General features: G+C 32.3%; 1 protein-coding gene across 1 annotated transcript in view; it reads right to left on the reverse strand.

Moving 5' to 3' along the window:
* Positions 1 to 12,089, reverse strand: part of LOC128240098 (vascular cell adhesion protein 1-like) — a 37,756-nt gene extending 25,667 nt beyond the window's left edge. The window contains exon 1 of the mRNA XM_052956593.1: positions 12,003 to 12,089. The gene's annotated coding sequence lies outside the window, so the exon portion shown is untranslated. The remainder of the gene's footprint in view (positions 1 to 12,002) is intronic.
* Between the last annotated feature and the right edge of the window lie 814 nt (positions 12,090 to 12,903).

Genomic DNA, 12,903 nt, shown 5'->3' on the forward strand with positions numbered 1-12,903 from the left:
ATGACCAATTCTGTTATTAAGTTGTTAAGTGTTGGTGACCGAAGACTTATTTGGAACAGTAATAGTAAAATACACGGGGATTGTATGACACAAACATTAAAAATTAAAAGAAAAGTTTGTTCCACGTTATGCTATGTATATAGGTTAATTCCCACTAAGTATTGCTTTTAGTGATATAATTCGATTTTAGTAACATACATAACATATATTTTACATAATCTTTGAAATATATTTTATGAGATATCAATTAATATAATTTTAAAAGTGTCTGCTATAAAGATGTACTTCAGAAGTGAAATTGGTATATGTGACATATGAGAAGAAAATGCTTTATTTTTGTTCTGATTTTAAAGAAAAATAAAATTTTGTGAACAAGGCAACATCAAAATAAACAATTGTAATTGTTTAAAGAAAATAATAATTGAAAATAAATATTAAGTCAAATAAGGAAAAAATTCATATAAACGAAGAAATGTTCAGTTGCCATGAAAATAGGAAACAATTTCTTGTGATTTTGTTCCATTTTAGGTCAAGAACCTTAAGTCTGCCGTTTCGTTCTGCCAAATATCTCTCTTTTTGTTTCCCTTGTTTGAGAAACTTTACAAAGCTCCCAATACTGGAATATTGAAAGTTGTACTACATTTATAAATATAAAATTTGATAAAGGGAGAAAATGATAAGCCTCACTCTCGGAGTTTGTTACTCTTTAATTCCAAACGATATACTTTTGAAGGTCATTTCAGTTCGAATATTGTTCCGTTCAAGGAATTATTTTAATTTTGACCAGATTTTTATATTTAAACAACATTTTGACTTATGTCAAAATCCCCTAATGAATTTTACTGAAAGCTTCTTAATCTATTATCGATGGTGCAATAAAAATAATTTAAGTCTCATTATGTAATGTAAGCATATTTTTGTACATATATCCAATCCACTTCACTAAACCTTTTTGAATTTTGTTAACACCCAGTTTGATCAAAAGTGAATTTATCGCTATTTTAATTAAGAAGTTTTTGTTTTTAACATTTTAAACAAAACAATTATACTTACAGTCATTTTCATAGAATCGTTCAATTGAAAGCTGACTATATTCAACTGAAGAAAAGGAGGTAATCAGATAATAAGTAATGACTCATGGAATCGGCGATTTTGCACTAAACGACATTGATTTTTTCATTCGAAAATGCTTGCATCACATCTATTTTAGAAACTTAAGGAGCTTAGCTTTCTTCATGTGAACATTTCATTTGTAAACCTCAAATAAGAGGCAGGTTTTATTTACAAAGCGCTATGCTACGCCCATTTATATATACCTTATAAGCATAGAGCGAGTTAGCGGTCCATTTAAGGATTTCCCTATTTTTATTTACATTTTGTTAAATAAATCACCGTGGGGTCCTTGCGATTTTATCAGACATTATTTAGGACTCAATCATATATATATATGTGTTCTCTAATTATGTTAGCCTAGTTGGGACTTTTAATAGATATATTAACATACTAAATCCGTGAATTCATTTTTCTATTTTACTTCTGGTTTGATGAGCTTTTGCCCTTTTTATTGTTAATCTAATGTTCATATTAGAGTCTGTTCGGGGTTTTACCCTTAACATTTTATCAAGCAATATATCATTAGTAAAACATTTTATCAAGCAATATATCATTAGTAAAACATTTTATCAAGCAATATATCATAAGTAAAAGGTTGTGTTATATTATGCATATCAATATTTAAACGTTCGTCTTTCCAGTCAACTGGAATGCAAAAAAATAATACATGGTAGTTTCGAAATTATGGAAGCTGTAGATCATATGAAATTCTAAATTTACCAAAATCGCAATTTTTTTGTTTTCTTATATCATAGAGGTGACCAATTAACTTCATATCTCGCCTAAAGCAGGTCTTAAAAATTCGGCTTGCTAATAAATGTAATATACTAGTCAATCCAATGTATTTGTTTCGGATGAGAATTCGATCAAAATTTATCAATGTACAACCTTGAAGTATATCTCACAGCAAAGAGTCTTTCATTACACTAGAACATCTTTTTTTAATTTTGATTCTTAAGACATTAATTTCAGTGATCTTGAAGCTCTTGTAAATGAAACGTTTTCGAATCAGTTAGAGTGTTTTCATTAAATTGACATGTTAACATCCTGCCTTGAGAGTATTTATATCTGCAAACATATCAGTCATTTTAATTTCGCCCTATTCAAAATAATTAATTAATGTTTGTCTTCATATATTATCAGGTTTCCCATTCCAAATGCAATTAACCCTTTTTTAATTAAGACCTATAAGGATATTATCTGGTGCTTTTTGAAGACAAGTCAAGGGGTGAATTGTGTGTGACAATGCATCTTAATAACAGACACTTTGTCAAAAAATGAAAGTTTTTGTTTCATCTATCAATCTAAGCATGAGTATAATTCAAGCATTTATGGGGAAAAGATAAAATCAAATGTTGTTTTCTTTTATTCGTAATAATCATTCCGAGACTAGATTCTTTATCTGATGTCTATGTAAATTCTTTACCTTTGCAATAAACAACATTATTGTCTTTCAGAGAACCAATTTTGTAAACATTTCTTTTTATTATTTAGTTTTAGACCAGAGTTTTCACTAACTCTGTCACAATTTCTGTAGGCTTTTCAAATGACTGTATTTTTAGAGGTAAGTGAATCATCAGTAAACATAGAACTCTTTAAGTATTCATTGGCTACATTGATACTTTTACTTAAGTTGTTCGAATATACGGCGATGGATAAAATATATATGGATATAATGAACAAGTAGGGGAAAAATTGATAGCGTTGTCGTACATCTCTTTCCACTTAAATGTGATATGAGCAAAAGGATTAAGGGGTGTTGGCATAAACTCACTTACAATAATTAAATGTTATCTTCGATATTATACAAAGTACATTTTAATGAGTCCGTTCGAATAAAATTAGATAATCAATACTTATTGGAAGATATTGGTAAACATATATCTGATGAATGTGGGTCAAGCTTTTTATAGCAAACCCAGCACTATGACTTTGAATTTCACTACAATAACAACATAGACTGGTGTACTTGATTTAGCAATACCCAGCACTATGATTGTGCCAAAGAATCTGTTTAAATCTTGTTGACATATCACTAAAAGATAAATCCAAAATATTTAAGGTAGTTTACCTTTTCTAAGATTTACAAATCTGATCATTTGTTTAAGGTTTTTATATGACGTATCCAGACATGTTTACTGAACCTTTTATATTTTCTGTTAAGTTATCGTGGTTTGTTACTGTTTACTTATGTTTCCGTTCAAACATTTTATAAGCATTTATCAACACACTTTGATAAATGCATTAATTTTCCAAATGTTATGATATGGTAGTCATGTACTATATCTTAATTTAAAACGTACTTGTTCTTAATGTTGCATTAGGCTCGATTAAATGACCTTTATAGTGTCAAATAATAGGTTGTTGTCCTATGTGGTGCTCATGTTGTTGTTTTATTAGCTCATGTGTTTGATATAAAACGATAATCTACTTTCTGTTTTGTACTGTATATTTATTCAATGTATAAATTAAACCCATAAACTAACATCATTGATTAGGGTGAACTTAACAAAAGCCTCAATTGATAGTTCTTTGTCGTGTTTTATAACCGACAGTGTCATCGCAAAAGGACGTTTTTTCGTGCCTATAAGCCTATTTTTTGCCAAGTCATACCAAAGATTAGGAATAATATCCTTATGTTTTTTTCAAACAGCTGTTATCACGGCGGGGAATCCACGTGACCAAACGGTAGGTTTCAGTGCAAGATGGCGTCACCAAAACGCAAGACTCGAGCCGAAAATCAAGGTAATACATATAATTATAATAGTTTCTTTAATTTTCAACATAGCCTATCATATGCCCACCTACTTAGTTTGTATTAGCATATCCATGTTTTCCTTAAAACTTTAACCGTTCTCGAGAACACTTCTGCAATGTTTCCAAAATGTACCAAATCCGACTGGTAGGTTACAGTTCCATTTATGATTTTGGCTCGGATTTAGCGGAAAATGAGGTTATAATTTGGGAAAATCGCATAAAACACTTAAGTTTTGTTTAAACATAACAGGCACATGCATTTAGAAACGAATATTCTAATGATTTTAAAAGATATGAGGACGAAAAGAAAATGATAGGTTGCAGCTCCGATTTTTGAAGAGATAGGTTGCAGTTCCATAATTAGGTTGCCGTCTGGACTGCAGATTCTTTGACTTAGTTTTAGTATTCAAGCCAAACATATAGGTTTCCATAAAATTCAACTGGTATTTTTCTATACCATTGTTCTTTTCACATAGTTATTACATCATCTAAAGTTATAAAATCATTGAAAATCACATCGAGACTGCTGTTTTTATACTTTTGATTTTTCTGCTTACAAATTTATAAGGTTACCATCATTAATGATTTGTTTTCTGTGACAAATTGATGTATTACACGTTTAGAGTTGAATTGTTAAACCATTATCTGTGATAAAATCTGCACACCAGTATACTTTTATTGTATTACGTGTCAATCCATGTTTTGCAATTTTCGATATATCATATGGAATGCATTTTTATCTTTTAGACCAATGGCACGAATAAGAGAGTCTTTCCCTTCATCAACCTAACCGAAATGAATGCAGGATATCTAAACAGCCAACCAAAAAAATGGCAGCGATACAACAAAACAAAAGAAGTGTTCAGTGAGCATTCGTTTGATCACAAGGTGAGGTCAAGACTGGCCTCACGCAGAAAGAAAGCGACAGCACCCACAGACAGAAATGCAATACAAAGGGAAACTTTAGGTGTACGTTGGGAAAAGGCTAGATGAAATTTGTCGAAACAGCTTCCAACAAAGATCATCGGAAAAGACTCATGTGCCATTCTCATAACAAAAAAAACACGACAAATATATCCATTTTCACTGTAAATATCATAGTAAAAAGTTCATGTTATGCTGATGCCGTTCTTACATTTGATATTTTAGCTTTAATATATATATATGTGTGTGTTTTGTAATATTATATATTGAACCAAGTCAAAGTGTCATTCCCAAACAAGTACATCTGGAAACGTGTCTGCAAAACAGCTGTCTACAACCACGAAGTGAATGCATGGAAAGCGAGAATGGACATAAGCTCTGATTTTGATCTGTTTAAACAGATCCATCCGCATCTGTGCCTATCAAGTGTGTGGTCCGTCGCGAGAGCTCGTCCCGAGAGCCTCTCCCTCATGAAGCTGCTAGCATGTGTTTGCTGCCAGCGTCCCCCAGACCAGCCGATTGATTGCCGTTTATGCCATCGACGATGCAGCCATGAGCTCGAGCACTTGATGTTCGAGTGTTGCTCAAATAACAATAGCTATTCGCGACTTTTATTCCTGGTGGCGATTAAAAGTTTGAGTGGACCGATGTATGACTTACTTAGTACGATATCGAGACAGTCCTTCATTATATACACACTTGGCAAAATCGACGAACATTTGATAAAGGTACTCGATGTACAATTATACCCGGACTTCCTTATCAACTGTGCTAAATTATACAATGATGTGTTAAACTAAGACGCATTTAGATGCGTGCACTTCACCAATGCCACTCGACAAAATGAGCTAATCCTTAAACAGCTATTTCTATTTCGCTTTCGAAGAAATATTGCTTAAATTAATAGGAAATAGTCTATTGATTTTAGCCGATGCATTATCATTGTTCTTAATCGTTTGTAAGATCAGACTTGTATGCAGCGGCTAAATTATAATTTATAAACGAGACCAACTTAATGCGTATAAAACAAACTTGTCGCAATTTATGTTACTGTGACTTTCTTTCATTACTATGTACTATCAAATTTGTATTGTGTTTGTAAATATTCATGCTTATGTATGTATTACCATATACCATGTACATCTCCAGAAAATGGGGAAAATAAAGCTATATATATTTATTACCCATTTACGTTTGAACTTTTAAATCGCTCCTTACATATTACATGTAATACATATTTGGTCACCAGTTCATGTAAGCAGAACTCATGAAAGGCAATGTTTGCCATTTTAGTTAAGTATAACGTTTAACTTTGTTGCTTGCGTTTGAACAATATCAACGAATTAAACTCGACTGGTTTTCAATGTCAACATGCATTTTATATGTAAAAATATTGTTTAATCGCAGGATGATGTGGTTTAAACCTAGCTTATTAGCTTATTCCTCCATTGTTTAATTATAAAACTACATTCGTCGCTGTTATAATCCTTCCGTGTCATGAACATGCACTACCTGACTTAATATCAGTACTAGAAAAAATATGATGTAAGATATTGAAGAGTTAGCTTTCGATTAATGCGCCGTGTTGAACAACTTCGGACCAATTGAGACCACCTTAGTTTAAATGAACAAATACCAAACAAGTGATTGGTATTTTTTTATTTATTAAACCTTGTGTTAACCTAAAGGTAACTTCAACTAAAGAAATCTTTAACACTTGATCAGGATAAAGGTTATAAGTTTCTTCCATGGCCGAGAGTGTAAGATAGGTTCATTCCGACCCGAGCGTAGGGTGTTTTGCGGAAACGAGGTTTACCCTTTCATACGCGAGCGGCTATGGTAGATGCTTTTTCTCCCACCTCAGTTAAAAATAATTAAGTAAAAATGAGTTTTTTGCTGGAACTCTTTTGTGCATAGTGAAAATAATTGCGTATGGATATGAGATAATTCGTGGTTGTCATGGATATGCGCGCAGTGATTCCGATTAAATCAATAGTAAAATCGGTCTTTTAATAGTCCTAAAGAGAGTGAACCATTATTTCTTGAATGGTGCGTGAAAACTGTTTTATGGTGACATTCGAAGCGAGAAATAATTAACTAGCATTCTAAATATTGCCACAAGACAAGGTTTCCATGATGCTACAGACGACAGTCTTCAACAAGGGAGGTAATTACAATGTGGTGACCATTAAAAAGGAGTTCCATACGGGCATTTTATCTTTGCCCGTGGGCAAGATAAGAATAACTAGCATGGTTAAATTATTGGATGTACTTATCTGAGGTGGTAAAAAAGTTGTATCCATAATACTTCACATAATAATATATCGGCAGTAAATAAATAAAAATGTTAAACATCCTGATATTATATACACGACGTGTATATAATATCAGGATGTTTAACAAATATTTATATATTAAACGTGATATTATTCAATAATCCTATATATATATATATATATCTTTAATTCATAAAAAAAACAGTTTGTCACATTTCAATGCCTCCATGCTTGTATACAATATCAGTGATACAATCACATTACATAATTTGCAGTCCAGACGACAACCTTTATATGGAACTGCAACCTATCTCTTCAAAAATCGGAGCTGCAGCCTATCATTTTATTTTCGTCCTCATATCTTTTAAAATCATTAAAATATTCGTTGCCAAATGCATATGCCTGTTATGTTTAAACAAAACTTAAGTGTTTTTGCGATTTTCCCAAATTACAACCTCATTTTCTGCTAAATCCGAGCCAAAATGATAAATGGATCTGTAACCTACCAGTCGGATTTCGTACATTTTGGAATCATTGCAGAAGTGTTCTCGAGAACGGTTAAAGTTTCAAGGAAAACATGGATATGCTATTACACACTAGGTAGGTGGGCATATGATAGGCTATGTTAAAAAATAAAGAAACTTTTATAATTATATGTATTGCCTTGATTTTCGGCTCGAGTCGAGCGTTTTGGTGACGCCATCTTGCACTGAAACCTACCATTTGGTCACGTGGATTCCCCGCCGTGTGTTATTTAGTTGTGACTAAAAATACGGTCAATATAAAATTATATTAACAATTTTCTTACATTTCACAAAAAACTCATAAATACATAAACATTAATAATAAAATCAAATAAAAAATGACATATCTTAGAAAATGTAGAATCACCATTGAATTGCCACAATGTTTGCCTTAAAGGTACAAGACACCGATGATATAATTGCAAGAAAAAATAAATTGTCAAAAACTTGATTTAAACAATATACTTTTCAAAAGAGCATTTTAGGATACATAAAGTTTAATCATTATCAATAATAAAGGATTTTCCGAGGAACTTATAAATTAAAGGTAAACAATTGATCCATGCAAAAAGCAAAAATATTTTCTACAGACTTTGCGTTGCTTTTGTAACTTTTTCATCCTGCTTGTTCTAGTGTAATTGCTTTTATCATTTGTAGATTAATGCAATTGTTATAATTTGATGCATAAGATGAATGACAAATGTATAAAGTAGTAGGTGGTAAAAATGCGTTTGACGTACTGAAGTTGCCACAGAGAGGCAAACGTTAAGTACAGGTGGAGGGGGAGGGGGAGGGCATGGACAGGTCAGGTCAGTTGTAGAATAAAGCGTGTTCTAATTTACCTAAGGGAGGTAAAAAACGTTGAGTTTAGCGAATGAAGTGCTGATTATCATTGAATATCGTTGAGTTGGTCAGGTCCCTGGAGTTTTTCGACTCAAACATTTGTATTTGAAGTGACACAGGCCTAATAGCAGACAGTGTGTCGAATAGGTGGAGTTCTTGTGCATGGTATAGGTGACTGGTGAAGAAGAAATGGTAGGTGTGCTCAATTTCACCACATTGGCAATTAAGGCTATTGATAATGGTTTCAGAGAACAAATGGTTATTAAGATTACTTAAGTGCATCCGCAGACTGGCATTCGTGGCACTTAATTTGCACACTCTTAGTAGAAATGAGGAACTGATTTTTTATTCTTGTTAAGATTGTACTTGAAGGCAGGCAAGGATGTATAGGAACGAACAGTTTCCAGAAAAGCATTCCATGAGGATATTGTAGTTTGCAGAAATGACATCAATTACGGTTGACATTAACAAGAAATATAATTGGGGAGAGTGACGCCAATATGTTTATGAGTAATACTTGCCTCTATTTTAACATTATTAAGATAGGTGGATTAGACTGTCTGTTTGTTTTTTCGACAGATGAGAAGTGATTCTGTTTTGCTGGATTGAATAATACAAGCAACTTTTCTGCCCATGTCACCATTTAGTTGCTGAGCAGCAAATAAGGTCATCGACAATGATATGCATAGTATTTTCACTTTCAAAAAGACGTACAAATGATATTATTTCACGATCGATATCATTTATATTGACAAAAAGAGTATGGTTCAAAGAATTGAACATTGTAAAACTCCAGCATATATTGAAACCGTATCTGACATTGTGTCTGACACGACAACGCTCTGTTGTCTTTAACATAGGTAATCAGTAAGCCATACTAATAGGTAACTGGAAATACCACTTTCTCGAAGATTGAAAAGAAGGCCATTATGCAATACGCTATCAAAAGCTTTTGAGGTGTCACAGAATACTGCTCTTAATTATTTACCTTCATCTAGAGCAATGCAGTAAGAATAATATATAGATAGTTAGATAGATATATAGTATAAGTTGATTTACAATTCAGTCCTTGGTAACAAAGCCTGACTCAAATGGAGTAAAGAAGTCAGTATGACAAAGAAGTTGAACATGTGTTTATTCAAAAGTGTTTCTAGTACCTTATTGCCACTCATTAGGCATATGAGACGGTACTTACCGTCAGCTTAGGGATCTGTCTTTTAAGAATCGCGCAGACATGAACCAGTCTCCACTGGTTAGATACCTTTCCAAGACGATGTGAGTAATTAAAAAGGCATTGAAGGAGATGGGAAAGTTTTGTTGCTATCTCGCTTAGAAAATAGCTATTAACACAGTCCGGTCCTGTTGCCTTGCCAGATTTAAGGTTCCTGATCGAGTCAAGAGCATCTGGAGAAATAAAAATCCTTTATAGAAAAAAACCATCAAAGACAATGGGATTAGGTCTGTTAGTAGAGTAAGAAAGGTCTGTGGTCGGAACAAGTTATTAAAAAAATTTGCCTTTCGATATTTGATTCGTAGATTAGGTGCCATCGTGGATTAGAGGGGGGATGTGCTAGGATACCTGAGTAAGACGAGTACAAATTATAAACTTTTCCAAAGGTCTATAAAGGAGAAGGTATTTCCCTAAGTTTCGAAGCATGCATTTCATGTGTTTGCTTGGCAGTTATAATAATATGATTGACATGGTTATGTATCGTCCTTTAAGTTCACCAGTGATGAGCATTTTTCTACCGTCTGGCTCTTCCTTTTTGACGGAGTTACTAACGAATTGCCAAATAAAATCTCTGGGTTCCTGAGTGAGAATCTTGTTTTCTTTGACGATATACATATGTCACACAAAATCACCAGTTGATTAGTGAAATTATTAGCGTAGATGTCGATATTTGTGTTAAAAACATGGCATCAAGTCAAACGATGACAGAAACGATCGGGGTTTGATGTAGAAACCTTGTGAACTTTTCGTTTCAATGTTGATCTGACCGTTTTGTTGAATTTGCATTTGAAATAAAAAGGTCAGTGATTACGAACTAATTTATCCAGAAATGTTTCATCAATACCGCATTTTAAAACGCTATCTGATGATGAACTAAAATTAAGTCAAGAAAAGATTCTGAGATTTCGGTAAAATGAGTAACGTCACGGTTGACTTGTGACAGATTTAATTGTTAACATACGGACTATATCGTTTATACAAGTAGAAACTGCCAGTGACACTTAGTTGGTAATGTATCCAAATACATATGAAGTAGAATTGGGAGGTATGTTAAAAAACAGTTTTTACGCGTTTTTCCAAATCGAAATTTACTGGGGTTGTATAAATTTAGTGTCGGTATATGTTTGTGTACTCACAGATGGATATGATTTAAACTGGAAAACCTTATGCGCTTTTTGATATCGTGGAAACTCAGATGAGACAGCAACATGATTGTTGCGTTTATTCTTTCAATCGTGTAAAATTATTTAAATTTGGCCTCCTCCTTTTAGCTCGATTTGACAAGTCTATGCATAGTTTGAGAAAATACTGTATTTACCTTTGTTGGACCATTAGGTGTCTAGAACCTTGAATATACCGTTTATTTCATTAAGCACCAAATGAATCTTAACAGTCGCCCTTCAGTGTGGTGATTCCAAATATCTTTAAAGTGACTCTCTTATTCAAACGCAATACATACACTTGTATAATTAGTGACTCAGGAACCTTTAACTATTTACTAAATAATGCATTTATGGAAAATATCAACTACTGATAACAAGATTGTATCCGTAAATTTAATAGCAGAAAGCGCATTTTTTAAATGATTGGTGAATGTTTAAAGATTAACTTAGTCTACTATAGTCTACTTTAGTCTCATAAGGTAGAAACACCGTGTTTTATGCTCATTTCGTTCAATTAAGGTCGATAATTTTCATTATAACCATTATTTTTAACATTTTTTCATCCTATTGGAATATAAAAACAATATAATTAATAGTGGTAAATCTTATTTGGGATTAAGAGTGCATCTTTAAAAGATTGACAATAATATTTATGAAGTTCATTGTTCATTTCAGTGAAATACTTAACTTGATTTTACTTTTCAAATTACGTTTTATACTAAGTTACAATCATTAAACTCATTAGACATGTGTAATCGTATTGGGTGTAACGTAACTGTAATCCTCCTTTTAAGGACCATTTCCAGTTCGTATCATCATTGATTTAAAGCTTTACTTTCGAAAATATGATTATGCTTTTACGAATAAATGCTGAAGTTAAACTAACAGTGGAGATTTTATAACATCCTTTAAAATTTTGCTATTCAGAGATTTTGTCGAAATAACTTTTTCATAAAAACGGTATCAAATAATATTATTTATAAATATTAATAATGCATTTTTCAATTTTAGCATAAATAGTAATTTACTTTTTATATATAAAATATGTACACCTGTATGTTGGTAACGAATCTATTCATGATTTCAAATACTCCAACTGATGAAGGCTTGATCATTCAATACAAACAGCTTGAAAGCCCCTTTTTTAAATGGTATGATTAAAAAAGATTACCTCCATAGACATAAAATCCCTCATAGCTTTTCTAAACAAACATATCGATGAACTTAAACCACAAGGAATCAGTTTAAAATATTAGAGCGTGTACTTCGCTAAACATCCGTTCGTTTGAAGTGTAATAAGGCCAAGTTCAACTGAATGTGTGTTTGCCGTGAGGTTCCAGTTTCAAATCTACCTACCAGGCAGAAGAAAACCCAACCACTTCGTCCGAAATTTAACTTGTTGGTGTCCGGAAAAATTATAATTAAACAATTTTTCGATATAGCAGGTTAAGAGGCCATGTTTAGAGCCCCCTATCTAAAGGTTATCGTCTAGAGCAATGATAAATAACAGCTAAACTGATAGTCAAATAAATATGAGTATCAGTAGCATTAGCATTAGCAGCAGCAGCGGCAGCCTCAGCAGCAGAAGTATCAGCAGCAGATGCAGCTGTTGATATTTTTTGTTGTTGTTTTGCAAGTACAATGACAAAGTTCACTTTTAATTAAGGTTAGTAATATTAAGTTATTAATAAAAAATACTATTATTCAAAATGAATACATACACAATTCATGCATACCAAACATACATTTTGACTGATACCTTTAAACCTTTAACTACTTACTAAATAATACATTTATGAGAATATTAATGTCAGAAAATTTAACCGTGTACTGAATAGCAGAAAGCGTAAAAAAAATAAAAAAAATAAAAAAAAATAAAAAAAAAATAATGATTGGTGAATTCTTAAAGGTTTACTGAGGTCTTCTATAGTTATATAAGGTAGAAATACCGTATTTAATGCCATTTCGTTCAAACTCGGTATCCTTCATAAGAACTATTGTTTTGACATATATTCATCATTTTGGGAATATTTAAACAATGTAATTAACTATGGTAAATCTTATTTGGGAGT

This window comes from Mya arenaria, chromosome 7 (assembly GCF_026914265.1).
Source record: "Mya arenaria isolate MELC-2E11 chromosome 7, ASM2691426v1".
Taxonomy (NCBI): Eukaryota; Metazoa; Mollusca; class Bivalvia; order Myida; family Myidae; genus Mya; species Mya arenaria.